This window comes from Canis lupus, chromosome 27 (genome assembly GCF_048164855.1).
Source record: "Canis lupus baileyi chromosome 27, mCanLup2.hap1, whole genome shotgun sequence".
NCBI lineage: Eukaryota > Metazoa > Chordata > Mammalia > Carnivora > Canidae > Canis > Canis lupus.
The window spans coordinates 18,043,746-18,070,053 of record NC_132864.1 but is presented as its reverse complement, the minus strand read 5'-3'; the positions used below and the strand labels follow the sequence as shown (position 1 = coordinate 18,070,053).

The 26,308-nt window shown below is 49.1% G+C and overlaps 1 protein-coding gene across 1 annotated transcript in view; it reads left to right on the top strand.

The window, feature by feature from the left end:
* The first annotated feature begins 3,839 nt into the window (after nucleotides 1-3,839).
* The window catches only part of TBX5 (T-box transcription factor 5), an 86,825-nt gene continuing 64,356 nt past the window's right edge, over nucleotides 3,840-26,308 (top strand). Inside the window, exon 1 of the mRNA XM_072802641.1 lies at nucleotides 3,840-3,994. The gene's annotated coding sequence lies outside the window, so the exon portion shown is untranslated. The remainder of the gene's footprint in view (nucleotides 3,995-26,308) is intronic.

Genomic DNA, 26,308 nt, shown 5'->3' with positions numbered 1-26,308 from the left:
TTAGAAAACTTTGTAGAAGTGTAACAGCCATGCATGCAATTTTCACATAAACTGCAAGCTGCCCAAGCGCCTCCATTTAGGCTGTTTCAATTTACAGTCCCTCTAGTATTGTAAAAGAGACCCACTGTTTTAGTTGAGATCAGCTCCCCAAAGCCCCTGAATTGGAAGGCTCCCCAGAAACTTGGCATGCATTTCTCATTATGATTCTCCCTCCCAGAAAAAGGGAGGTCAGAGGAGAGAGGGAAAGAAGGAGTGAGAAAGGAGATGGCTGTAGGGGGAGGAGAGGATGACAGGTAGGTGAGGGCAGAAAGACAGGAAAGGAAGAGGAAGGATGGAAGGAAGGAGGGAGAGAAAGTCACACAGGAGGAGAGAGAGAGAGAGAGAGAGAGAAAGAGAGAGAGAGGCAGTGGGAAACACAAGAGGACCAAGAGGAAGGGGACATCACAATTTTGCTAGAGAGCTAGAAACCATGGGACAGGGGCACCTGGGTGGCTCAGTGGTTGAGCGTCTGCCTTTGGCTCAGGCCGTGATCCCAGGGTCCCAGGATCGAGTCCCACATCGGGCTCCCCACAGGGAGCCTGCTTCTCCCTCTGCCTGTGTCTCTGCCTCTCTGTGTCTCTCATGAATAAATAAAATCTTAAAAAAAAAAAAAAAGGAAAAGGAAAGCCTTGGGGCAGGTAGGCAAAAGCGGGGCTCATCACTACTCTAAACCAGGGACAAGATAGTGTGAGCCTAGCAATTCTACAGCAGGTGTTACCCTTCGCCCTGTGTTCTGGCCTCTCCAGCTTCTCGGAACAGATTCCCCAGCACTGGCCCTTCCGCCTGCCTGTCCCCCCAGTGGGACTGCCCGGAGGAGGGCACCTGGAGCTTCCAGGGTTTGTCAAGAAGACGCTCCGTGTTTACAGACCAAGTGAATGAGGACGTAAACACCATTTGGGAAGATAACTGCATGAGTGATTTGAGCCAAACCGGCAGACAAGGGGAATTTAGAAAAAGTAGGTGGTGACCACAGTGCAGCTGGTGGGGAGGAATGGAAGGAGCCCGCTGATGGCTTCAAGTTGCCTGCAGCCGGCAGGGGGGGTGGGGGTGTCACAGGGAAGGCCAGCCCCGAAATAGGAAATAGGCAAGCCTGTCCCCAGCTCCAGCCACCCGGAGCTCTGAGGGCGCTCAGCCCCCCGCCCTGAAAGCCTGCCCTCCACCCAAAGCAGAGAGCGGATGTGGCTCTGCCCTGTCTCCCAGAGACCATTTAAGGCCTTGAAAATCTCCTGCTCTGAAATGCAAGTCCAGTGACACCCCCGTGCCAAGAGCGGATGAGCATGTTTTGTTCCTGGGACATCTGCTATCTGCCACTGGAATGTCAGAGATGTCTGAGCCTTCCAGATCCTCACTCCTGCCTCTGCGCTTCCCCCTCCCGCCCTCCTTCTCCCTCCTGCCCTCCCTCCTGCCCTTTCTGTCCCCTGCAGCCTTAGTGACCCTGAGCGGAACTTGACCCCGCACTTTTCCCCAGGAAACCAGCCCCACCAGTGTCCTTTTCCGTTTGATTGTTTGTTTGTTTGTTTGGCACATTCTCCTTTTCTGCAAGGTGATTAGTGATTGAAAGCCGGGTACTTGAGGAACGCCTTGGCAAGTTAGCCAAATACTAAAAATGCCGAGTGAAGAGCAGTTTCTCCAGTGAGGTCCATTTGCAATTTAAAAGGATATAGAATATAAAAAGATATCCAAAACACAAACTTGGGGCCCGCAGAAGGGAACTGGGGGGTGGGGAGGTGGGGACCAGAGGCGTGTGGGTCAGGAGTCCTTGCACCTTGTACTCAGTTTTTTTGATCATGTGCATTTATTTTTTTAAAAATCTTTGATTAAATAATTAACTTGCTACTACTACTACTACTCTTATTATTATTAATATAAATGGCTGGTGGATCCAGTTCAAATCCTGCTGTATCTACTAGCTGTGAGGGTCTGGGTTCCTGACCTCAGTAGTTCTTGGCTGTGAAATGGGGCGATTGTATGGCCGGCCTGGTAAGAGTTGTGGCAAAGAACAGATGAACCAGCAGGGCGCTTGGGTGGCTCAGTGGGTTAAGCATCCACCTCAGCTTGTGTCCTGATTCTGGGGTCCTGGGGTGGAGCCTAAGCAAGGCTCAGCAGAGGAGTCAGCTTCTCCCTCTCCCGCTGCCCTTCCCCCACCCGCTCGTGTGTGTGTGTGTGTGTGTGTGTGTGTGTGTGTGTGTGTGTGTGTGTTCTCTCTCTCTCTCTCTCTCAAATAAATAATAAAAAAAAATCTTAAAAAAAAAAAAAAGAGGAGTTCGTGTGTAGAACCCTTAGCATCGAGCCCGGTACTTGTAGTCAATAAATGTCCACCATCACCATCACCATCATCATTATCCTCAGTGTTAGTGTCTGCGGCTGCTAATTCTGCCCCCAAAGAACCTGGTTGATTGTTTGTTTGTTTCCTGAAAGCCAGGAAGCCTCTGTGATATCACCCACTGGCTGCTCTTTGAAGTAGGGCTGCGTGCTCCACCCGGGAGGGAGAGAGCCATGTGTTAGGGTCCTGAAGCATATAGATCTTCCCCCGCAGATCATTAGGCTCACGTTTGTCACATTTATTTTAAGGAAACTGGTAGGCAGAGGGTGGGTGAGGTTAATTGCTCTGTGGATCCTGGGCGGCCCTGCTCTCCAGATGGGGGGAGGCTCAACAAAGCTTGGAGTGACCCCAGAGGCCTGGCCAGGGCCCCAGCCCCTAGGCCCAACCGAGCAGAAATAAGACCCAGCCTGGAAAGGGGTGGCCGGGATCTAAGCTTTCACCCCTGGGACACCGGGCGGGCAGGAAACCTGAATGGTTTGGTCGCACGCAGTTCTTACCAAGGCCTGGGAAAGCGCTAGGAGTCGGCTGGACTCCGGAGGAGCCGCGCTCCCAGGGCCAGGCAAGGGCCATTCGGTTTGGAATTCTTTTCCGGCCTGAATCATTTCAGAGGGTCGGGAAGAAAGGGCATGGAGCCTTTTGGGGTCTGACCGCTCGCCATTTAGAGGGCAGACGGCTCCCCAAGACAGACCAGTGATGGCATCTTTTCCCTTCCATTGCCAAGGTTCAGACTTCCCACTTTATAACACACCTACTGTGTGCCTGGCCATTGGGGGCTGCCCTTCCCATAGCCGTGGGGCCCTGGGACATCGCCTCTCCAAGCCTCCGTCTGCAAAACGAGGAAAATAACAGTTCGCACCTCACAGACCTTTTTTGAAGAATTAAAGCGCATAAGCACTCGATCCATGCTAGCCGCTCTATGATGAGGATGAGGATGAATTTTTCAGACTAAGTGAGGACCAAGATTAGTTTTCTCCCGAGAATCTCTTCGTATCTCTTAAGCCCTCCATTTTCCGAAAAAGAAAACAAAACGACCCATTAAGCAGTATGCCTCAGCCCTTCCAGAAAATAATCAGGAACACACAGCAGCCCCGGATAAATTGGTAGAAAACTCGTGGTGGATAGAGACGGGCAGCGTGTCTACTCAATGCTGATTTTCTGACCACCAAAATATTCCTTTTTCACGGACCTGCTGGAGTTCTGTGGATCAACAACTCTGGCCCGGGCACTCAGGCACTCATCGCCCCCACCCCGGCAAAGCTCCCCAGGCCCAGAGAAGGTGTGACTTCAGACATAATGGTAAGGATGGGGGGGCGGGGGCGGAATGCAGGCCTGTGTGTGAGGTGATTGTAACCAGAAACACCTCGGCAGGCATCTCGCTGCTGTCCTGAGCGCTGCTGGCAGGCAGCCGGGCCCAGAGCCGGGAGCCGGCCGGAGGTGCCCTGGCTCGCCGCTGACCGCCCTCCTGGGCCCGGCCGCCCGATAGCTTATCGGGCCCGCTCGGGGGGCGCCCAGTGCTACAACCGGAAACGCGGCTGGAGGCCAGTGGATGCTTGATGGAGCGCTTCACGCCAGGGTGCACGCAAGTGCGCGCTTAGGCTGCCAGGGCAGGCCTGCGTCCATCCCCGCGACCAGGTAAGGCATCATCAGGTGGGTGGGGAGCAACTGACGGTGCCTCCACCCTCAGGGCAGTGTTCCCTCCGGGCCTGGAAAAGGCTGGTATTTTATGAGAACCAGAGCGGGGGAGGGGCATGGAGGTGGAGGCAAAAGGCAGGAATGGCAGGGGTCAGTGCAACCTGGCAGCCAGAGGGCCTCAGGGTAGGGATGTCGTGGGGTGCAGGGGGAGGAGAGGAGGTACTAGGACAGAGGCCGTGCCCCCCAAGTTGTCAGTAAGGGTGCGCCCGGGAGCCGCGCCTGACTTCCTGGGCGCGCTGTCACTTTCCCACGGCTGGGCTTGACAGGCTCCAACCAGGAGCGGTGTGCGCTCTGTTCCACTGCGACGTTACCACGCATATGGGGGTACCTGCGTGTTGGGGTGCGAGGGCCCGTGGTAAGAGGCTGATTGCGTTGCATGAGGTGCATGAGAAGGTGACAGGGATTTGGAGTCTGAAGCCCTGATGCTCTCAGGTTTTTACTGTGCACTCTCTGGCTAGTAGCTTAACTTCTCTGGGCCTGTCCTTCTCATCTTGCAGGGACAGATTCTAATAGCTACTAAGTGGGTTGTTGGGGTTTAGTAAGGTGATAATTTGAAAGATCGTTTGAAAATAGAAAGAGGCTTATTTTGGGTGGTCTATGCTTAGAAAATTCTGGCACCGTCTAGAGTCAACTGAGCAGCACAGCTGCCTGGGATGTGCGTTCCCCTGGATGGGGACCCAGGTGGGATCAAACAGGTTGAACTATGGCCTGCTTCTGCCCTGAACAGGTGTCCCCAGTCCCGGGGAAAGATGTCTGGGGAGAATAGCACCCGAGTCAGTGAACTGCAGAGAGGCTTGCAGACGCCAGCCAAGTACGCCTTCAAGGCCTGTAACTCCAGCACCCACCCTAAACGAGCAGCGAGCTGCTGCTCAGGACTGGGTCCTGGGAGATTGCTGCCGATCCCGGCCCCCAGGAAGGCCTCTCCAGGGCCCGCCCTCACACTGATCCAGTGCGCTCCCAATGCCCTTCCAGTTCACTCGGGACAGCCGGGACCCGCAGGCAGACGCGCAGACAGACAGACGCCGCGGTGCCGGGCGGTCTCCGGCTGTGCCCGGGTCTGCGAATCAAAGGAGGGGAGTACTCCTGTCACCCTCTCCCCCTGCTCTGCTCGCCCTGGCAACACTGAACGGGGCTCTGACTGGTCAGCTTTCGGGGCTGAGCCCCCTCCTCAGGCACTGCTCAGCGTTTGTGCTGCATCTCTTCGCTTTAAGCAGGGGACCTTCACCTGTCCAGGGACCCCAGAAAATTATATGCAAAATCGACTACTGAAGTGCTTTTTTTCTTCTTTGGTGCAGAGAAAGGCCATCTTTTTATGAGCTTCTCCAAAGGTCTACATTCTACGGAAGGTTAAGAACCTCTCTTCCGCACCAGGACTTCAGGGTTTTTTTACCCTTCGTGCCAGGTGGAGCGTTCCAGATTGGGTGTTCTTCTCCTGCATTCACTCTCAGGGCAGTTGGCTGTGAGAGACAGCACAACATCAGTGCGTAGACATCTCAAAAATGTTCCTTCCAAAAGTTTAAAGGGAAACTGACTGTAGGAAAGGGCTGCCACTGCCATCAAGGTCAAGGCAGCTGGTTAGAGGCTAAAAGCCAAGCTCAGGCCCCCTGGCCCTTAATCTAACATGGGGTAAGAATCCCCAAGTATCATGAGTGCAAAATGGGGCCCAAATCGACCTCCAAAATGCCCTAGGTTACCAGGGTGGCCAATGGTCATTGTTACTCTTTAATGACACGTACTAAGCTGGTTTGAAATACAAAAACTTGCATAGAGCGAGTGGGAAGGTAAAAGGCCCTGCTTAGCTCTTTCCTTAATTAGTGGGCCGTTAACCTTTCGGATGACAAGGTATCCACAGAGAAGCTGATGAAAACTATGGATTTTCTCCAGAAAAATACACCAAACGTTCACAATTTCACAAAGAGCATCCAGTGCTCTGCAGACCTTTGACGGCCATCCGTGTCACTTAACTTCAACGGAAGGGAAGATCGCAGCTCCGGGCAGAGGCTAGTTTGGGGAACATCCTTGGGGACCGTGTCTCTCTCGAAGAGACTTGTCCCCAGGAGTGTGTGGGATGCCCATCCACACACAGGTGCGCACACACACACACACACAGTCGGTCAGCAGACCCACCCGGGCACACCTTGCACAGCCGGCCCCGCATCCACAGCCGAGCTGCGGGTAGCCAGGAGAAAAGTTCAAGTCGCCAGCCCAGGCTTAGCTGAAAAGGTCTTTAACACCCCAGCCCCTCCAGCCTCATTGTTTATCCATCTGAGCGACTCCCCTTCCCTGGCCCGCTCCCACCCCCACTTTTCTGAGGTCGACTATAAAAATAAACTATTTTTCCTTGTTAATAAATCTCCGCCCGGCGCCCTCTTTTAAAGAACTCCAAAAAAAAAAAAAAAAATAACTGCGCCCCGCGCGAGCGAGCAGAGAGATTAATCTCGAAGCAGGATTTATGTGGCGCGGGCATCCTCAAACAATTGGAGTCATAAAGTGAAATGAGATTCGGAGGCGGGTGGGGGAGGGGGAGGACCTCGAGAACCACAAACACATTTGTGTAGCTAAACAATGTGGAAACTCTTAAAGACCCTTTTTTTGCAGACATCTTGCAGCCACGGCGCTTCCCTGTCAGCCCGCGGGAAAGGGAGAGAGATATATTAACTGAAGACACAATCTAAAATTACTTAGGGGTTTTAAACATGCGGGCAATGGGGGCGGGGGCGCTGATAAACTGTTGTCCATATTTCCTTCTCTCGGTGTATTATTTCCAAGATATTTCACCCCGTCACAATGCCCCCTCCCTCCCCACCCCTTCTTTTCTCTCTCCATTCATTATGCTGACGAGCGCGCAGTGGCCGAAGCCAGGCGGGACTGGAGACCCGCGGGCGGGATCTCGGCTTGAGCCAAACGCGCCGGGCGCAATTGTGCCAGTGTGTAAAGATGCGGGTGGGGCGCACAGAGCCAAGGCACAGGGTCTTGGGTGGGTCACATCTGTCTATGGGTGACCTTTCTCGGGACCCTTTTCGTTGTAACCTGTGCCCACTCTAGATTCTTCCGGGCTTGAGGAATTCCAAGCAGTATTTTAATATGCAGCGTTGGGCAGGAAAGCAGAAAACCCCTTTCTTTTGCCTCCTGAGTTAGGGCATGCGGACACGGCGGCCCAAGACGTTAGGGGTCCAAGCCCTGATCCAGAAGTTTAGAGCCGCTTACAGCCTCCTTCGAGCGTCTGGGCTTAGTCTGGCTGGACTGCGCGGCTCCAGATACGCAGCTAGGGGAGAAGCAGATCCCCTGTGCGGTTGGGAGGACTTGTGTAGGGTTGTCTTAAAAGTCTGGAGAAATAGGGTGCGATGGGCTTGGTGCTCATCGTGCCCTAGATCCGGCCTCTAGAGCACAGGACTCACACACTCATGAAACCCCCGCATGAACCAGGTGGTCTGAGTTAGTGTATTTAAGCTCCTGGTTGCTCATCTGTAAAATGGGGATATAACAGCCTCTACCCCTAATAATTGTCAGGCGAGTAAGTGATCATAAAGCTCGATGAAAAGCATAGGTGGCCCATGAGTGTCAGATATTTTTGTGGTTTTCACTTATTATGACTGAGTCGTGAGAGCCTGGCAGGGGCCACAAGGCTGCTCTGTTACTCTGCAGAGGGGACGCAGGCCAGAGAGAGACATTCGGTGTCCCAGAGGGGATGATGATACAGTTAAGATCGGAAGCCTGATTTTTGGATTCATTCATTGATTCAAGAAATATTGCATTGTTTTCAGGCTCTGCTCTGGGCCCTGGGGACCCAGCCGTGGCCAGGAGGGTCCTCTCCCCCTCGCGCAGCCCGCCCATCGCTGGGGGAAACCCATGTTGAAAATAACCCTGCCTCCTTCCGTGCCAAAGTCTTGCCTCCGCAATTCGCAATTCGGTAACGCCTTTCTGGTCACAGCTGGGGTGCTGCAGGCAGAGCCCTGCCCCCAGGGGGCACACAAATGTGGAGGGCACTAAAAAAAAAAAAAAAAAAAAAGGCAACCTCAGAGGAGGACACAGCGGCCGCCGCTCAGCGCCAGCCTGTGACCAGCGGCGCAGCTTTGCCTGGGCCGCCGGCTGTGGCTGTCGCCCTTGCGGGGCGGGCGGCCAGCAAAACATTTCCAAACGTGTCTGGGCCTGATTCCGGAGTGTGAGGCAATCCCTCTGGCCCACGCTGCCGGCGGACCCTTTATTTAGGCGCGTTTCAGCCGGGCAGTGCTCGTCAGCGCCACTTATGTCATCTTTCTTGGGTCCGCGCGGGGAAATCTGCTGTGAGCGCACCCAGCGACCCTCCCCTCTGAGTGGCCCCCACTCTGGCTCCTCCGAGCTGAGCCGGGGATTTGCTCCAGGGGGCCTTAGCCGCCACCGCGAGGCGATCTCGGTGCCCGGCGGCGAGTGTGGCCCAGGGGGAAATTCCAGCCCGGACTGTGCATTTTGAAATAAAACGAAATACTCCACTAAACTTTTTACGGAGATCGCCACCTTGTTGCAGAGTCCCCCATCCGATGCCCCTGGCATTATACAGGCAGATTGCCAGTTAGGTTACATCGAATTGTCCAGAATTTCTTGGCTTTGCCAACCTGTCAGAGTCTGCTCTTCTGGGGACAACTGTCCAGATTACGTTAGCAAGACTGAAATGTCCCATCCTCTCAGCCTTGACTCTGAAGGATATACCGGCACTCAAAATTTCCAGATACTTCTGGTGGTTTGTTTTTTTTTTTTTTCCTTTGCCAAATTTCCCCCGGCTGGAGTCTGGGGTGGAGGAAGGAGAGAAGGGTCTGGTGATGAGGGTGGTGAGGAGGAAGGTCACCTTGGCTTCCTCTCAAAGGAGGCATCATCGAGCCACCTTCATGGCCTAGGGAAGAGCCTCAAATTTGGCACCAGGTTTCCCATGGAGCAGCACGCATCGCCCCCAACTCCCTGAGACTCACTCAGAAATAGAAAATTAAAGCGTTCCTTCTAATCTTGCAGACACTAGCCCTCTAAACTTTGCTCCAAATAGCCAGATAATTAAGTATCTATGGGAGAGAGGAAGCTAAACCCCCCACTTCTGGATCATTGTCTAATTTCTTCAGCCCCGTTTTTCCCAAGGAAGGTGTAGATCCACGTTTTATCTTGAAAGGCGAGCACAACACAACAAAACAAAAAGTCCAGTATTCGTGCCTTCAGTTTAAACAACTCCCTGCCCGCACTTAGCAGCGGTGCGCCCCCTCCAACCCCAGCGGAGGCGGGTTGGGGACAATTCGGTCTACTTTTTCAGCTTCGGAAACGTCTATCAGATCTCAGCCTCCAGCGGATACCGTTTTGCTGCCGAGGCGCCAATTTCTGACCCTTTCGTTTCCTGGAGGGCCCCTTCAGGGGAGAGGGTGTCTCTGGCATCTCGCACCTCTGGCAGAACCCAAGGATAGCAGCCCTTTCTACACTTACAGAGCCCAGTGAATTCGTCCGTGAAGTTCCCCAACAATTTGGGTATTTGGAAAGGAAACCCGGCTCAGGGCCAGGGGTCGAATCATCTAGGCGGGCTGGGGCTGGATTCCTTTCCTGGGTTTTTATTTCTCGGGTGTGGAGCTCTGCCTGGCAGCAGGAGGGTCTGAGAGGCAAGATGGAAAAGGTCCTCTCCCCTGGGAACTCCCAGAAGACCTTGATGGGTTATTATCCTCTGGTCCCGGGGACATTTTTGAGGACACAGTGACCCCTGGGCTTTCGGAACTGGAGGGAAGGGATGAAGCGTGTCCTGTGGTTGTGTTCCAGGGGGTGACCCTCCAGGGGGTGACCCTTCAGCCGCCCATAAAGATGAGGGAAGGTTAGGGTATGTGCAGGATCCATTCTCTGCTCTGTGGTCCCCAAGGAAGACTGTGGAACTGTAACCGAGTCACAGGCAAGGTCCATGACCACAATCATGGTTCCAGTGACTGGACTTAGGACTCCTGGACCTCCTTCCCCTTGGAGAGGAGATCCAGAGTTTTTATTGCCTTTAACCAATCCTCTCACTAAAGCCTGTTCTCCACCAGCAGTCTTCCACCTACCTTTGGACTCTGATTAAACTGGGATGCCACAGGGTGGGCTTGGGAATGCAGTTATCAAAATCAAAATCGTTTTGGAGTCCAAATGCCGGACCTGAAACTCTCCCCCCCTCATTTGCTGAGAGGCACGGGGCAAACTCTCCAACCTCTCTGAACCTCCTCCTCATCCATGAACCTTGATAACACTCCTTCCCTCGCAGGGTTGTTGGGAGAAGCAAGCCACGTGTGCCCCGAGTTCCCAGCCAGAGGGTTGCAGAGTGCAGGATGGCAGCCGCTCGGCTCAGCCACGCTGTGCCCCTACAATAAAATGCATCTATATTGCTGGTCTAGTCCAGAAACGGCAGCGTGCGGTGTGGGATATCTTCCTACCGAGCTGTGAGGGTGGACGTTTGCTTCTCACCCCCCTACTGCTAGTCTTCAGGCTCTGGGTTCCAATCCAAGCCCTGCCCCTTTCTCGCTGGGCAGCGCTGGGCAAAGGCTTTTCCTCTCTGTACCTGCAGTGCGCAGTGGGAGAAACGAGTCCTGCCTCCAGGCTCTTTGTGGGAATCAAATAAGCCAGTAGGTGCGCGGGGCACATGGTAGTGAGATTGAGAGATACAATATCACAGCACGTCGTAACAAACACATAAGCACAGCCTAACACAATATACACATCCTAATGGAAGGTAAACGCAGTATAATATCGGATATTACGATGTGTTATATTGTATTATAATTCTGGGCACACGTGTGCGCCCTGGGAGGGACCGCCTTCGCCAGGACATGCTTCGCCACTGCAGTGCCCGTGGGGGACACATGGGCTTGCTCTCCCACTTCTCCCCAGTGGTTGCCGACTGGGGTTTGCAGCGCGCGCGCCAGCCTTCCGTGCAGCGCGAGGACTTTCGCTTTCTCGCGGGGGCGCTGCCCTGGGCCGGCTGCACCCCGCCCGGGGAAAGGTTCCGGAGGCTCTCGGACGCTGGGGAAACCTCAGGCGGGTCTGGGCGCTCTGCGGCGGCAGCCGGTTATTGGAGACCCGCGGGAATTCGAAACCGCGCGGCGCGCTGCGGCGCAAACGCTGCTGGAGCGCACCGACGCCGCGGAGCAGCATTTGGGGGGAGGCCAAGAGAGGACCCGAAAACACCCACCCTCTCTGCTTCCCCGTGGGTGCCGGGACAGAGCCCGCGTGGGAAGCAAGGCGGCTTTTCTTTTACGCGCTGCTTCTCGGGACTTAGGCGGTCCCGGAGATGTGCAGCCTGGCCAACCACCGAGAAAGGATTTTTTTGGGGGAGCCCTTTCTTTGGCTCTGTTAAGGCATCACACTTCAGCACAGTTGTTTGCAGCGGTAGAATCATTGGCGCGAACACTAAATCACTTGCACACGGAACAATTTGCCCAAAGAATTATATGCGCGTAGAGGTACTAGCGCAACCCCATATCGTTGGCACGTCGGAATTACTTGCACATCAATAATCGTTTGCCCAGGCTTTTCGCACGTTCCGAGCCATGGATAATTTGCGTATAATTATCTGTGGACAGAATCTTCTTTGCGCACACAGTTATTTGCACGCGCCTCGGCGGGTATACACTTCATTACATACACGCGAATGAGGGCACGCGCGCGCCCTTGCACTTCTGCACAGCTTTGGCACGCACCCACACGCTCAGACCTGGGGTGGGCGTTAAGCGTAGCATGCGATTGAGATCTGTCGAATCGGGGAAGTCCCGGAGTTTAGAGGGGGGAAAACTCTCTCCGGTCCACGCTGGGTCTTTTTCATCGTTGTTCTTTTTTCCGGATAGAGGTCAGAAGCCAGATAATTTTCCCGCTAGGAGAGACAGAGGGACAAAGGCCAGCCCGCGGGTCACCAGTTTTGAATAGAGGTCCAGGAAGGGTTTAGGGTTCCGGGCAGCGCTCTGAGCGCAGAGCTCTGGCGTGGCCTCCCCTCCTCCCCTGGGCCCCAGAGCCAGGTGGGGCCGGGAGGGACCCACGGCCTGCGCTCGGAGCCCGGGAGTTGTGTTTATTTTCGAGTTATTCTTGGCCGCCGTCCACGCGATTATTTGGAGCAGCGCAGGGACGTTCGGGGAAAGCTGGGGCCTTGGGGGGTGGGGTGGGGCGGGTGGGGTGGGGTGGGGGTCCCTTCGCCAGGCCCCACGAGTTTTATGGCGTCGGAGCTCCGAGGGCGAAATTACAGGCGGAATCAAAATGTGTAAATTATAGGTTTGTGTTGTAAAGAGGCCTCGGCGCGCCCGCCGGAGAAAGGCGGTTGTGGGTTCCTAGCGGACCTGAGCCAGCGCCGCGCGCCCCTGCGCCCCGGGCGTCTGCGCGCTCCGTCCCCAGGTTCGGGCCCCGGGCGCCCGGGACGCAGGCCTGGGACTCCATCCCACACCGTGGGGCCTCGCCAGCCCGGACGAAGAGGACCCGCAACCGGGGCCGCTGGCGCCCCTGCCGCGATGGCCTTTGAGCTGCAGCTCCACGATGGGGTTTTGGCAAAAACGCCTTTCTGCGGCCAGCCGAGCGCGGAGCAGAAGCTCCTTTGAGAGTTCAGATGTCTGCGCCGCCACAAAAGCGGGTGGCAGCAGCCCGTTGGAAAGAACTGCACAAACAGCGCCGTTCAAAGCTCTCCTGGCTTCATTTTCCATCATTTGGCTCCTCGGGGTCTCTTACGCTTTCGCCCGTCTTATCTCTTCTTTCCCCCCCTTTCATCCCGTTTTCCCTTACCTTCGCTTCCTCTCCCCTCTCCCCTTCCCGCCAGCCTGCCTCCCGACCTTCCTTCCTTCCCTCCTGGATCCCCTCTTTCCCATTATATGCTCACTTTTCTTTCTTTTTTCCATCAGTTTTCCCTAGTTGCAGGCTTTCAGACCCACCCTCTCCCCGGACTTTCTGATGTCTTTTCCCTTTTCATACCATTTGGCATCTCTCCCCCTCCACCCTGTTTTCCTCACTCTCCTCTTCTGTCTCCCTCCTTGCTTCTTTCTATTCTAACTCTCAGCTTCTTCGCTTAGCATGTGCTGCTGTTGAACTTAAACATTCTTGATCATGGAAAAACCCAACTGCAGCAGGTCGCAGTGGCCTGGAGAAAATCAAAAAGGGGAGGAGGACATTTTAAGAACCATCCAGAAGTCTTGCATTTGGTTAGCACCAGCCCTTCCAGATCTGCTTGGGCTGGAGAGGAGAGGCTGAAAGATTATTAAGTTCCACAGTCATCGGGACTGACCATTGGGACGAGTGGCATATCCAGTTACCAGCCCGTGCACCCTGTGTTATTGCCCACATGGGCATACCAGGCTCTGTGCAGGTCTGCTGCCCATTTGATTCCCACCTTTGTTCTGAGAGCCCAGGGAGAAAGCCTCGCCAACTGTTAGCAAGAACTGTTAGCGAGAATTTCAAGAAGACAAACAAACCATCCACCATTAAAATCCTTCGAAGACCACCTAGCTCCCTTCCCAGAGGACAGATTTCTATTGCCCCCAACCCCCCCCCCCCAGCCTACACCTTCCCCTTCACAACAGCTGTTCATCCATTGTTATATTTATTAGGTAAATATAAATCCCATAAATACACCGGAATGAAAAGCGTCATGTTCCATAATTTGCTGTTCAGAGCCACCAACATTCATCTTCCAACCGTTTCACTTCTTTGGTTTGACAAAGAGGGTAGGAATTCCACACTCTTGCCCCCTTTCGTAAGTGATGAGAATATTAACATCTGACCATGCTGCCCCCATAAGTAGCCTCCACCCCATCTACCTTTCCAAAGCTTCCTTATTAATAAGAGGTCATTTCCTCCCCAGGCCTTAAACTCCGCCTGCAGGGCAGACCAGACAGGGAGAAAATGCTGACATCTCTGAGTAACACTGGGGTGATCATAGCCTCCTGCAGGGAGAGGCTGGCTGGGGAACCATGTTGGGCACTCGGTGCTTCTAGAGGCAGAAAAACAGGTGCTCCTGTGTGCAGATTTGGGGGGGCTGGCTTTAGGAAAGAAATACTGGTAGCACACAGTTCATTTCCCAGAGCATATGCTCTCTGTGTCTGGCTTTCTGGAATGACCCAAGCAGCTGGCTGATGAGCCCTATTTCTTTAAGTCATTATTGCCTAGCTTTCTTAAAGGTTAGAAACCAGTCAGATTGGTAAAGATGAACATCTTTGATTAATACACCACGCTGAGGGGTGTGGGGAATAGGCACTCTCAGAAGTCATGAGTAGGGAGAAGGTGGATGGTACAGCCAACATGGGGAAAGGAGATTTGGGATATCCATGAAAAATAGGAGAGCAGGACCCTTTGACTCAGAAATTCCACCTGCCCCCCCAGATATCAACCCTACAGACGTCATCCTTCATATGCAAAATAGCGGATGTATAAAGATATTCAATGCGGCACTGATTTGACAGCAAAAAAAAGTGATAGATTGGTTTTCATGAGGTTCTGATTAGATGAACTATGGTAAAAGGAATAGTAAAATATTATGCATGTGTAGAGAAGGCTGGGGGGTTTCTGTCAATACAGGTGAGAAGAGATCTCTGAGAAAGAAGTAAAAAAAATAATAAAAGTGAGGGGCAGAGCGGTTTGTTGCCATTTGTGAGAGGAAAGGCAATCCTTTGGGCTAACACATAGACGGGTACACAAGACACTGTCACCCTGCCTCCTTTCTTACTTCCAGAGTCTAACTGGATGGACGAGGGGAGAGAGAGAGTTCCTTTCACTGTACACTCTTTTTGTACTTTTGCAGTGGTTTTGCCTTTTGCATAGATCTTGCCTATGCCAGTAGTTTCTTTTTAAGATTTTTAAAAAGATTTTATTTATTTATTCTTGAGAAACAGAGAGAGAGAGATAGAGACACAAGCAGAGGGAGAAGCAGGCTCCATGCAGGGAGCCCAACGTGAGACTCGATCCCAGGTCTCCAGGATCATGCCTTGGGCCAAAGGCGATGCTAAACCGCTGAGCCACCTAGGCTGCCCAAGATCTTATTTTTAAGTAATCTCTACACCCCATGTAGGGCTCAAACTCACAACCCTGAGATCAAAAGTTGCAGCCAGGCACCCCAGAAGTAATTTTTAAATGAACTGATAAAATACTAGAAAATGGTTGTTGTCCTTGTGATTCTTTTTGTTTGTTTGAGATTTATTTAGTTAGAAAGGGAGAGAGAGAGAGAGAGAGCAAGCAGCAATTGAGAGGCAAAGGGAGAGAGAGAGAGAGAGAGAGAGAGAGAGAGAGAAAACAAGCTGACTTTGAGCTAAGTGCAAGACCAGATATGGGGCGTGATCTCAGGACTCTGAGATTATGACCTGAGCCGAAACCAAGAGTCAGATGCTTAACCAACTGAGCCACCCAGCCACCTTTTTCTTTCTTTCTTTCTTTCTTTCTTTCTTTCTTTCTTTCTTTCTTTCTTTCTTTCTTTCTTTCTTTCTTTCTTTCTTTCTTTCTTTCTTTCTTTCTTTCTTTCTTTCTTTTTTTTCTTAAGATTTTATTATTTATTTATGAGAATACACAGAGAGGAGACAGAGAGAGAGGCAGAGACACAGGCAGAGGGAGAAGCAGGCTCCATGCAGGGAGCCCAACGTGGGACTCGATCCGGGGTCTCCAGGGTCACGCCCTGGGATGAAGGCAGGCGCTAAACGGCTGAGCCACCCGGGCTGCCCCCTTTTTTTTTCTTTAAAGATTTATTTATCTCGTGGTTCTGTTCTTAACAGCATTCCACCCCTGTCCCCCCCTTCTCTGCTCCCCGGCTTCAGCATAGTAGTCACCATCTGATGAACACTCACTATGAGCAAAGGTTGGGGCAGGCCCTTTAAACACATCTCATTTCAGGGGTGTCTAGGTGGCTTAGTCGGTTAAGCTTCTGCCTTTGCCTCAGGTTCATGATCCTGGGGCCTGGGATCCAGCCCTATCTCAGAGATCCCTGCTCCTCTGCCCCTCCCCTTTGCTCATGCTCTCTCATTCTCTTTCTTAAATAAATAAGTAATTAAAAAAAAAAAACCCACCTCAGAACACCTGGGTGGCTCAGCCAGTTAAGCATCTGCCTTCAGCTCAGGTCATGATCCCAGGGTCCTGGGATCAAGCCCCACATTAGACTCCTTAATCAGTGGGGAGTCTGCTTCTCCCTCTCCCTCTGCCTGCTGCTCCCCAGATGCTTGTGCGTGCTCTCTCTCTCTAATAAATAAATAATCTTTAAAAACAAACAAATAAAAAACAGCCATCTCACTTCATCCCCATATCAGTTGTGCCAAAGAAGCATCCTTAGCCTCATTTTACAGGTGGTTAACCTGAGGCTCCAAAGGCCAACCTACTGCCCAGAGTCACACACTTAGCAGGATGCTCTCAAATCCAGATCATGTGTTTCTGAAGCCTGATAACTGCAGCTGAACTGATCCCTGTTTCAGCTTCCCCTTCATTTCCATGCCCCCCCACCATTCACAATCAATAAATGAAAATAAGATGCTTGCAGGAGGACAGCTAAGTCCAGACCAAAGCAAATCAACAGGTTCTACTGCAAATCCAGACAGTTGGCCAGAGCGCACACGGTGGCAGATGGCGCTGAGGTGACTCGACAGACACAGGAGTAAGTCAGGCACGCCCCTGAGCTGTTCACAGGAAACCCACCCGTGGACTGGGTGCTTCCAAAGGATTTGGTCCTGAGCCTGCCCTTCTCCCCTGCAGTTCCCATAAATCCTAGCAGGCCTCTGTTCCCGGAGCCAGCACTAAGCCCTGAAAGGTAATGGGGTGTGAGCATATGGCTTCGAAAATTGGTCGGTTAAGATCCGGATGTGGGGCTAGATTCCTGTGGGGCTCCCTTAAACATAGGAGCTGGGGACCGTTACCGAAATTCCTCTTATCTGAGGATTGGGCTTCTGCGTGTGATGCCTTCAGACTTCAAATGCATTCCTTCCCCACCAGAGCAACGCCCCAGGAAGATACCAGGAATCTGATTTTTTTGGCAGATGGGACTAACTCACAGCCAGGTCAGCGAAGAGCTCTTGCGAGCCTAAGATGTCCAATTCGCTGCACACCCAAGATGCTGGAATGTGTGTTAGTTTCACATCTGCTTGTATATTGTAACAACTAAATTTCAACTCTTTAAAAAGTTATATAAGGAGAGGCGCCTGGGTGGCTTGGTGGGTTGAGTACCCGACTCGGTTTTGGCTCAGGTCATGATCTCAGGGTCCTAAAATCGAGCCCTGTGTGGCGCTCAGTGCAGAGTCTGCTTGTCCCTCTTCCTCTGCTCCACCCCTTATTCTCCCTTTCTCTCTAATAAATAAATAAATTTTTAAAAAGTTATATAATGAAACTATGTCTCTTGTCACCCCTCCCCACACAGTCCAGTTTCCTTCTTCCCAGGCAGTTCCAGCCTGTGACCACTCTCTTGCCTATTTTCTGGATAGAATCTATGCACAATTAATTTCTTCTGATTCGAATGGTAACCTTTCATACTCAACCTGTAACCTAGGTGGCTAGGGGGTGAGATCCCAGATGTCTGGCTCCATATCTTGAGCTATGACTTTTTCTGCTCTGTGTCCTTGGGCAAGTTCCTGAACTTCTGGACTGTCTGGGTTTTCCCATCTTTAAAATAAGATTGATACTGGTACTTGACTTAAAGGTTTCCTTTGAGGATCAAATGTGACAAAACATGCCAGGCACCCAGGATTTTGCCTGGCACCAAGAAAACATGCAATTAATATTAGCTTTTAATGTTAGCTATCAATATAAAAGCAAATAATAAATAACCATGCTCTATTCACTCTGTGTTGCTGTCCCATTCTCCTTCACAGGGTTCCTTCCTGATGTAGGTCATGGGGTCTTAGCCTGTTGCTAGAAAAGTAACTGAGGAATGAAGTTTTTAAGGAAGAACCTTACAACCTACAACATTTGAAAAAGGAGAAAGATGCTAAAATTCTCTAATCCTGGCTTCCTCCCAATGGGGAGAAGTGGTGTACAAAGTAGAACTGGTATTTCTGTTATTACAGGGGTGCGTGTGTGTGTGTGATAACAGCCGTTGAAGCAAATGCCTGAACCCAGAATCTGGCCACTCTGAATGTGGGCAGACCTCAATAAGGAAGGAAGTTTGCATTAAACTTGAAAATGTTTGTGGTCATATTAAAAAGTAGGGTGGCATTTACAAATTTAAGGCTGCTGCACAAACTATAAAAGGTCTATTGACTTTTGAAATGAATTTTTCTGGCTAAAAATCTGTTCCCTTTTATAAGTGTGTTGGAGTATTGTTTATTTAAATTAATCCTATCTTTGCGTAAAGTATTGGTGTGGCCTCTGCATTCCTTCAAGAGAGCAGCTTGAAGGTTGGCAAAGGGGGGTGTGTTAGCGGTCCAGGGAATGGTTGAAGGTCTCTATACTTTATGGAGACAATCACGATCTCTGGCTTCTTCTCCGGAGATGTATTTTGAAAATGACTTCCTAGTTCTTTACAAAGATCATCGTACATTTAGACGGTAAATGATGTTTTTCTTTTTTGGTCATTAGCAAATATAATCCATCCTTCCTCCCTACCAGGAAAGAAGCCAAAAAAATAGGAGGATAGTGAGTGAAATCACAAATATGCTGAATGTGAGCTTCTCATAGTAACATAAACAGACTTTGTGGGCCTCTTCTTTATACTTGGAAAAAATTCTTTAAATACAGAAAAGTGCACTGATTATTATATCTAATGTCCATGTACTTAACACCCAGAAAGAAAACACAAATTAACCTGTGGTCATATCTGCCTCAAATCCTTTTTTAAATAACGGAAGTAAAATATTATAAAGCCAAAGTGGTTTTCCCTTTTCTTTTTTATTCATGAGAGACACACAGAGAGAGGCAGAGACATAGGCAGAGGGAGAAGCAGGCTCCTCTCAGGGAGCCTAATGGGGGACTCCCAGACCCAGGATCACATCCTGAGCCAAATGCAAATGCCTAACTGCTGAGCCACCCAGGTGCCCTGGTTTTCCCTTTTCTGATACCATTTTCCTCCTCGTATCTCCTCCCCTCCTTAAATCTAACCACTCTCGTAATTTTGGCAAAAATCTGCAGTTACATTTTTATACTTTTATAAGATATGCATTTCTCCCAAAGTGATATAAAAATTGAGTTTGTGTTTTTTTTTTAATTTGCATGAACCCCATACTGTGTATACAGTTCTACAATTTGCTTCCCTCCTCCACATCATATTCCTGACAATTGTATTTCATTAGTATTGATAAATAGATATAATATATAGTTGCAAATATCATAAATATATTTCACTCATCCTCATTGCTACACAGCAATTTATTATATAATGATAATTGTAGCTAAGGCATGCATAGCATTTTCCAGGTGCCATGTAGTTTATTTAAAGTATTTATTAAATGAATTTATTTAATGAGTTCTCAACCTATGAGAGAGCTGGTATTGCTACTTCATTATTTAGGTAAATAAACTGAGGCATACAGGAGTGCCTTGGCTAGCTCAGTGAGAAGAGCATGAGACTCTTGACCTCAGGGTTGTGAGTTGGAGCCCTACGTTGGATATAGAGATTACTTAAAAGATATTAAAACAGCAACAACAACAGCAAAAAAATAAAACAGCAACAACAACAACCTGGGGCATCTACGTGGTGCAGTTGGTTAAGTGATTCTTGGTTTTGGCTCAGGTCCTGATCTCAGTAGTGAGATCCAGCCAAGCATTTCAGACTCCCTGCTGAGCGCAGTCTGCTTAAGTTTCTCTCTCCCTCTCCCTCTGCCCCTCCTTGTCTCATGCTCTCTCTCTCTCTCTAACATGTATAAATAAATCTTAAAAAAGAAACCAACCCTGATGCATACAGAGTTAAGTAACCAGCCCAAGGTCATTTTCTCTGTTGGTGGATATCTTGAATGTTTCCTCCCCACCCCTCCATCATTATAGACAGTAATTTGCTTTATACCTGCATCTTAATATATGCCAGTTACTATTCTCTGTGCAAGAGTTTTTATCAAGTAGAAGTCCGAGAGAAGTAAATGCTGATACTTAGAGTGCATACACTGTAGGTTCTACTAAACATTTCCTTTTTAAAAAAAAAAGATTTTATTTACTTATTTATTCATGAAAGACACAGGCAGAGGGAGAAGCAGGCTCCTCACAGGGAGCCCAATGTGGAACTTGATCCTCGCACCCCGGGATCATGCCCTGAGCTGAAGACAGGCGCTCAACCGCTGAGCCACCCAGGCGTTTCATTTACTAAACATTTTCAATGTCATATTTGTATGTGTGATCTTGGGCAGCCTCCACCTTGCCGATCCTCAGTTTCTTCCTTTGTAAAATGGGGACATACAAGTTGGCTTGTAAGGGTTGAGGCGAAAAAAAAAAAGGGTTGAGGCAGACATTGAGAGGGATGTACATGGTTGTGGAGTGGTACTAGCAGTACTTGTAGCTGTTATAGTCACTAATAGGAATATTACTGTTGCATTATATTGTGGCCCTGTTGGCCAGACTCTAGTCAAGGATACATAGTCCAGAGATGCCTGGGTGGCTCAGCAGCTCAGCATCTTCCTTTGGCTCAGGTTGTGATCCCGGGGTCCTAGGATCAAGTCTCACATCAGGTTCCCCACAGGGAGCCTGCTTCTCCCTCTGCCTATGTCTCTGCCTCTCTCTCTCTGTTTCTCATGAATAAACAAATAAAATCTTAGTGAAAAAAAGAAGGATACGTAGTCCGAGGTTGAAAAGTAATTGTTAGGACACAACAGAAAAACTCTTAGTTGTTGTCTCATTTTATAAGATTGAAAATAAGTCACAGGAACTTCTATTAAATGCTTCTATCAAACTACACCAAACAACCTTGAGGGCAAAAGATGAAGCAGATACCTGAAATACAGAATTGGGCCATTCTGGGCCAGCTGGTGGTTGCTGTGGGACCTTAGGGAGACCACTCAAACTTTCTGGGTGTCTAGTTCTCCAGATCTGAAGGAAAAATAATTATACTTTCTCACCTGGCAAAGTAAGGCTGTTGTGAACAAATATAAACGGGCAAGTGTGTGTGTGTGTGTTGGGGGGGCGGCGAATGAATCCTTTTTGAATTATTCAAAAGATATGATGTATATTTAAAGATATTATTTTCTGAACCCTAGGTTTGGCTGGGCATCCAGAAGCCATTTTCCTGTTGCATATACATCTGAAACATTTCAGAAAATTGTATCTTAACTTTTGGAATTGGGTTTCCTTCGGAGATAAAGAAAACACGTTATATTAGCGCGTTACGGGATTTTTCTTGTTACTACGCCAACTTCCTATTCGTGAAAATATTAGGGCTTTGTTTTCCTACAGAAACAGGCAGTAGAAAGATGGGAGTGAGGGGCAAATACACAAATGTGACTCCATTAAACAGTTGTTTTGCAAACTATTGGTTGCTTGATGGAATTCAATGAGTTGTTTCCAAGACCTGTGGCTGACCGAATTCAGTATCTTTGTCTATCTGCCACCACTGCCAAGATGTTAACCACCCCCCCAACTCGTTGTGTTTAAGATTTCTTCAATCAGTTATCAGCTAAATTCAGCTTCTTTTTATGTCAAAAATAGCTCACTGGTAGCTTGAGTAAAGCCAACTGGCATCTCTTCAAACTGGTTTGTCTGAGTCTTGGAGCCACAGGAAATGCTCCGTCCTGCTCCTAGCTGAGACCTCATTGATGTCAGTTGGAATGGGGCCATTTTCACTGGCTAATAAAGCCACAGAATCCATGGTGAAGAACCGATGAAAGAAACTGGCTGCTGTGGGTTGCAGGGAAACAATACAACGTACCGTTTGGGGAAAGAGAGAAGGTCAGAAGGACACTGAACCAGGGATCCCAACCTGCTCTTCCAGCCAAGTCCTACTGGTATACTGGCTACCTTGCTCTTCCACAGGATGATGGTGTGTGGGAAATGGGGCTGGAAAGAGACAGAGGGTGAGTAAGGGAGAGAGAGAGAGATTGAAAGCAAGGAGGATGAGGGAATGGATGTGTCTTATTTGTGTAAATCAGCCAGGAGAAGAACGTAGAATGGGTGTCCCTCAAACACAAAAAAGAGCGTTGGTGCTCTCTGGCAGGGAAAGTTCTAGCACATCAATCGGTTATATGTGTGGTGATTGTGCTGCGTCGGGGAGCAAGTAGGACCTTGTCATTACTGGGTGTTGGGTATTAAATATGTTTTCAGGAGATGCGTTTTAGGAGGGTGTCAGGCTGACAAGGAGTGGCTGCGGCGGCTTTTGATGTGTTTGTACAAATGTGTATGTTACGGAAGTCACTCCTTCCCAGATTCAGTCGTGGTCAAACTCACTCCAGGATTTTTGCCATGCGCAAGCCCTGCCCATCCAATTTTCTTTTTTCCACCCACTGTTCTAAACCTGAGTATCCACTTAAACCTGAGTATCCACTTTGGGCTCGTCCTGAGCAATCGTGAGTTTGGTGGGTGAGTTGACTTTAGTTTATTTATGTATTTTTATTTAAATTCAATTGACCAATATATAGTACATCATTTGTTTCAGATGGAGCATTCAGTAATTCATCAGTTGTGTATAACCCCCAGTGCTCATCACATCACATGCCCTCCTTACTACCCATCACTCAATTTTCTCATCCTCCTACCCACATCCCCCTAGCAACCCTTAGTTTGTTTCTCAGGATTGAGTCTCTCATGGTTTGTCTTCCTTTCTGATTTCTTACATGAGTTTACTTTTTTAAAAAAAAGATTTTGTTTATTTACCCATGAGAGACGCAGAGAGAGAGAGAGAGAGGCAGAGACATAGGCAGAGGGAGAAGTAGGCTCCACACAGGGAGCCCCATGTGGGACTCAATCCCAGGCCTCCAGGACCATACCCTGGGCAGAAGGCAGGCGCCAAACCTCTGAGCCACCCAGGGATCCCCGAGTTTACTTTTTAATAACATTCAAATGAATGTATAAATATTAACCTTGTTTTCTAAAGTTCATCTTGTGGGATGCCTGGGTGGTTCAGTGGTTGAGTATCTGCTTTTGGCTCAGGGCATGATCCTGGGGTTCTGGGGTCGAGTCCCATGTCAGGCTCCCTGCAGGGAGCCTGCTTCTCCCTCTACCTGTGTCTCTGCTTCTCCCTCTGTGTCTCTTATGAATATATAAATAAAATCTTAAAAAAAAATAAAGTTCATCTTGTTACACCTGAGATCATTCCAAGAATGCCACAATTGGGTAGATATTTTAGGGTGATGCTGAAAAATCACAGGGTTTGACGTCAGCCAGATCAGATCACAACCCTGTCTCTCACACTGAACGGTTGTGTAACTTTGTTCGAGTTATTCAACCACTTTGAGCCTCAGTCTTCCCATCAGCAGAATAGAACTAATAGTGCCATCTTTGATGGGGCTTTTGGGAGAATGAAATGAGATGGGGACACGTTACGTGTTTGCACAGCGCCTGGTACATAATAAGCTCCTTAACAAGTCAGTAAAAGCCTGTCACCGGCTGAAATGTGTCCTTCAAAAATTCATATGCTGAATTTCTAACCCATGGTAGCTCAGGAGGTGACTGTATTTGGAGATCAGTCTTTTAAAGAGGTACTTAAGGTAAAATAAGGTTATTTCAGGTGGGCCCTAGTGTGTGATGCCTGGTGTCCTCATGGAAAAGGAGATTAGGACACAGATAGAAACACACACAGAGGGAAGACTACATGAAGAGAGGCCATCTGGAAGCCAAGGAGAGAGGACTCGGAAGAAACCAGCCCTGTCAACACCTTTACCTTGGACTTCCTGCCTCCGGAGAGGTGATAAAATAAATTTCTGTTGGTTAAGCCTACAGCTTGTGTGAGGTACATGGGCTCTGGCAGACAAGTTTCAAGCAGATAGAATATATATGCACAGGAGGCTCCAGTTTATAGTCCTGGTGATGAGCCATCTGCAGAAATGGATTTAGGCTCTCTTTAGATTCAAGACGATGACACAAACCACAAGAAATAGTAGTGGAAATTGCATTGAAGAAGTACTTTCTTGCTGCCTTCTTGGCAAGTTCTTAGAAATGTTGTCATCCAGGAATATGGCTATCACACTGGGAGGGCGACTAAGCGCCAGCGATTCTAAACCATTGTGATTTTTTACGTATAGATCCTTGGTGAAATGCAGTCATTTTTAATCAGGCTGAAATGTTCTAAAGAGCTTCTGGCCTGGATTCATGGTTCAAGATGCAGTTTGCGTTGTCAGATGTTTCTAATGGTCTCCTGGGCCTGAGAAATTAATGTTCATCTAAGAAAGTGTTTTCAGCTACTCTCTCTTGGCACATGCCACTAACCACCCCCACCTCACCACCACATGCCCTTCCAATCACCAGCTAGACTATTTATATGATTTAATGAATTCCAAAAACATTGACTAATTATTATCACATACCACTGTTAACACACTTCACTCTCCACAAGCTGTGAAGCGGTTGGCAAGGTAGGGCATGCAGTGTCATATACCATTCCTCCCCTAAGTGGATGTGTGATGGTTTGATCCCCATGGAAACAGTAGTCAATGAAGGAGGGTGAACTTGGCCCCTTCAGGCCAGAGTGAGATGGGAATTTGGATCGGTGGAAAAAAGAGGAGAGGCTATTTCAAGGAAGGAGGAGAGGTTGAAAAAAATCAGATGGCATCATAACAGTTCATGTGTCCATCCTTTTATTAGACCATGGTGAGATCAATAAGAGTAGGGACTGGGTCTCCCTTCTCATTACACATCTGTTGTGGAGCATGGTACCTGCAGCATAAGGGTCATATGATATAGGTAGTGATAATTGTCAGGATCCATGAAATTCTCTGCATACCTCAATTGACAGAAACACAACTCAAACTGGCTTAAGCAAAAACATTCAAAAGGAGAATGTTTTACTGGTTCATTAAATTGAGAAGTCTATCGGAGTGTTGGCTTCAGGCATATTTGGATCAAGGACTTCAATACTGTGTCAGTGCTCGAATAGTTTTCAGTATTTTTAACTACTTATTTGGACATGTGTATAGATCTCTATTTACCTCTCCCAATGGGTAGAATCTATCATTTACTTTGAAAATAAAGACTCGCATGGTCTTTTCCAGAATAGCATTTGAGAGAAAGCTAGGGATGATATAGTTGATGTTGAACCATGCAGGCCTCTTATTCATTTGTGGTTGAGCAGCATGACACTAGAATATGAGCTTCTTGAGGGCAGAGATGCTTATTGATTTGGGTCACTGCTGTAACCTCAGTTCCAAGAATAGTGCTAGGCAAACAGTAGACTGTTGGCCAATATTTAAATTACAGGCCCCTGCATGGTGGCCTTGGGGATTGTTTTAGAACAATGTGAGGTTAGGGGAACCTGGGTGGCACAGTCGGTTGAATGTCCAACTCTTGGTTTCGACTCAGGTCATGATCTCTGGGTCCCCCCATGTTGGGCTCTGTGCTCAGCACCAAGTCTGTCTGAGATTTTCTTTTCTTTATTTTTTAATTGAAGTTTGATTTGCCAACATATAGTATAACACCCAATGCTCATCCTGTCAAGTGCCCACCTCAGTGCCCGTCACCCAGTTGCCCCATTCCTCTGCTTGCCTCCCCTTCCACTCACTACCCTTTGTTCATTTCCCAGAGTTAGGAGTCTCTCATGTCCTGTCACCCTAAGTTTTCCCACTCATTTTCCCTCTGCCTGAGATTTTTCTCTCCTTCTTGCTCTGTCCTTCCTGTCCCCTCCCCTCACTCTCTCTCTTTCTAAAGTAAATAAATAAATCTAAAAAAATTTTTAGGGGCACCTGGGTGGCTCAGTGGTTGAACATCTGCCTCTGGCTCGGGTAATAATCCTGGGGTCCTGGGATTGAGTCCCACATCAGGCTTTCCAAGAGGAGCCTGCTTCTCCCTCTGCCTATGTCTCTACCTCTCTCCATGTCTCTTATGAATAAATAAATAAAATCTTAAAAAAAAGATTAAGTTTTTTTTTTTTAAAAAAAAGAATATTGTGGGGCTAGATCATCCAATGAATTCCAGGTATAGCTCAGATCTACATCTATTGAATGTCTATTGGTTGGTCCAGAGAAATGGATAGAAAAAATGTTCTCAGTCTTAGACACATAAGGCCATAACCAAATGCCAACATTTGAGCCAAAGTGGGGGCAGGGGGTTTTAAAGGAGAATAACAATGAACTAAGGTTTAGTAAATTCAGTCCCATGAACTCCTTGGTCTGATTCGCCACATAGGATTGCAATCATATCGCATTTCTAGCACTTGTGCCAGGCACTCCACAGCCTTACCTGTAACCCTTGCATTAGCCCTACAAATTGGGTGCTCACTGTTTCATC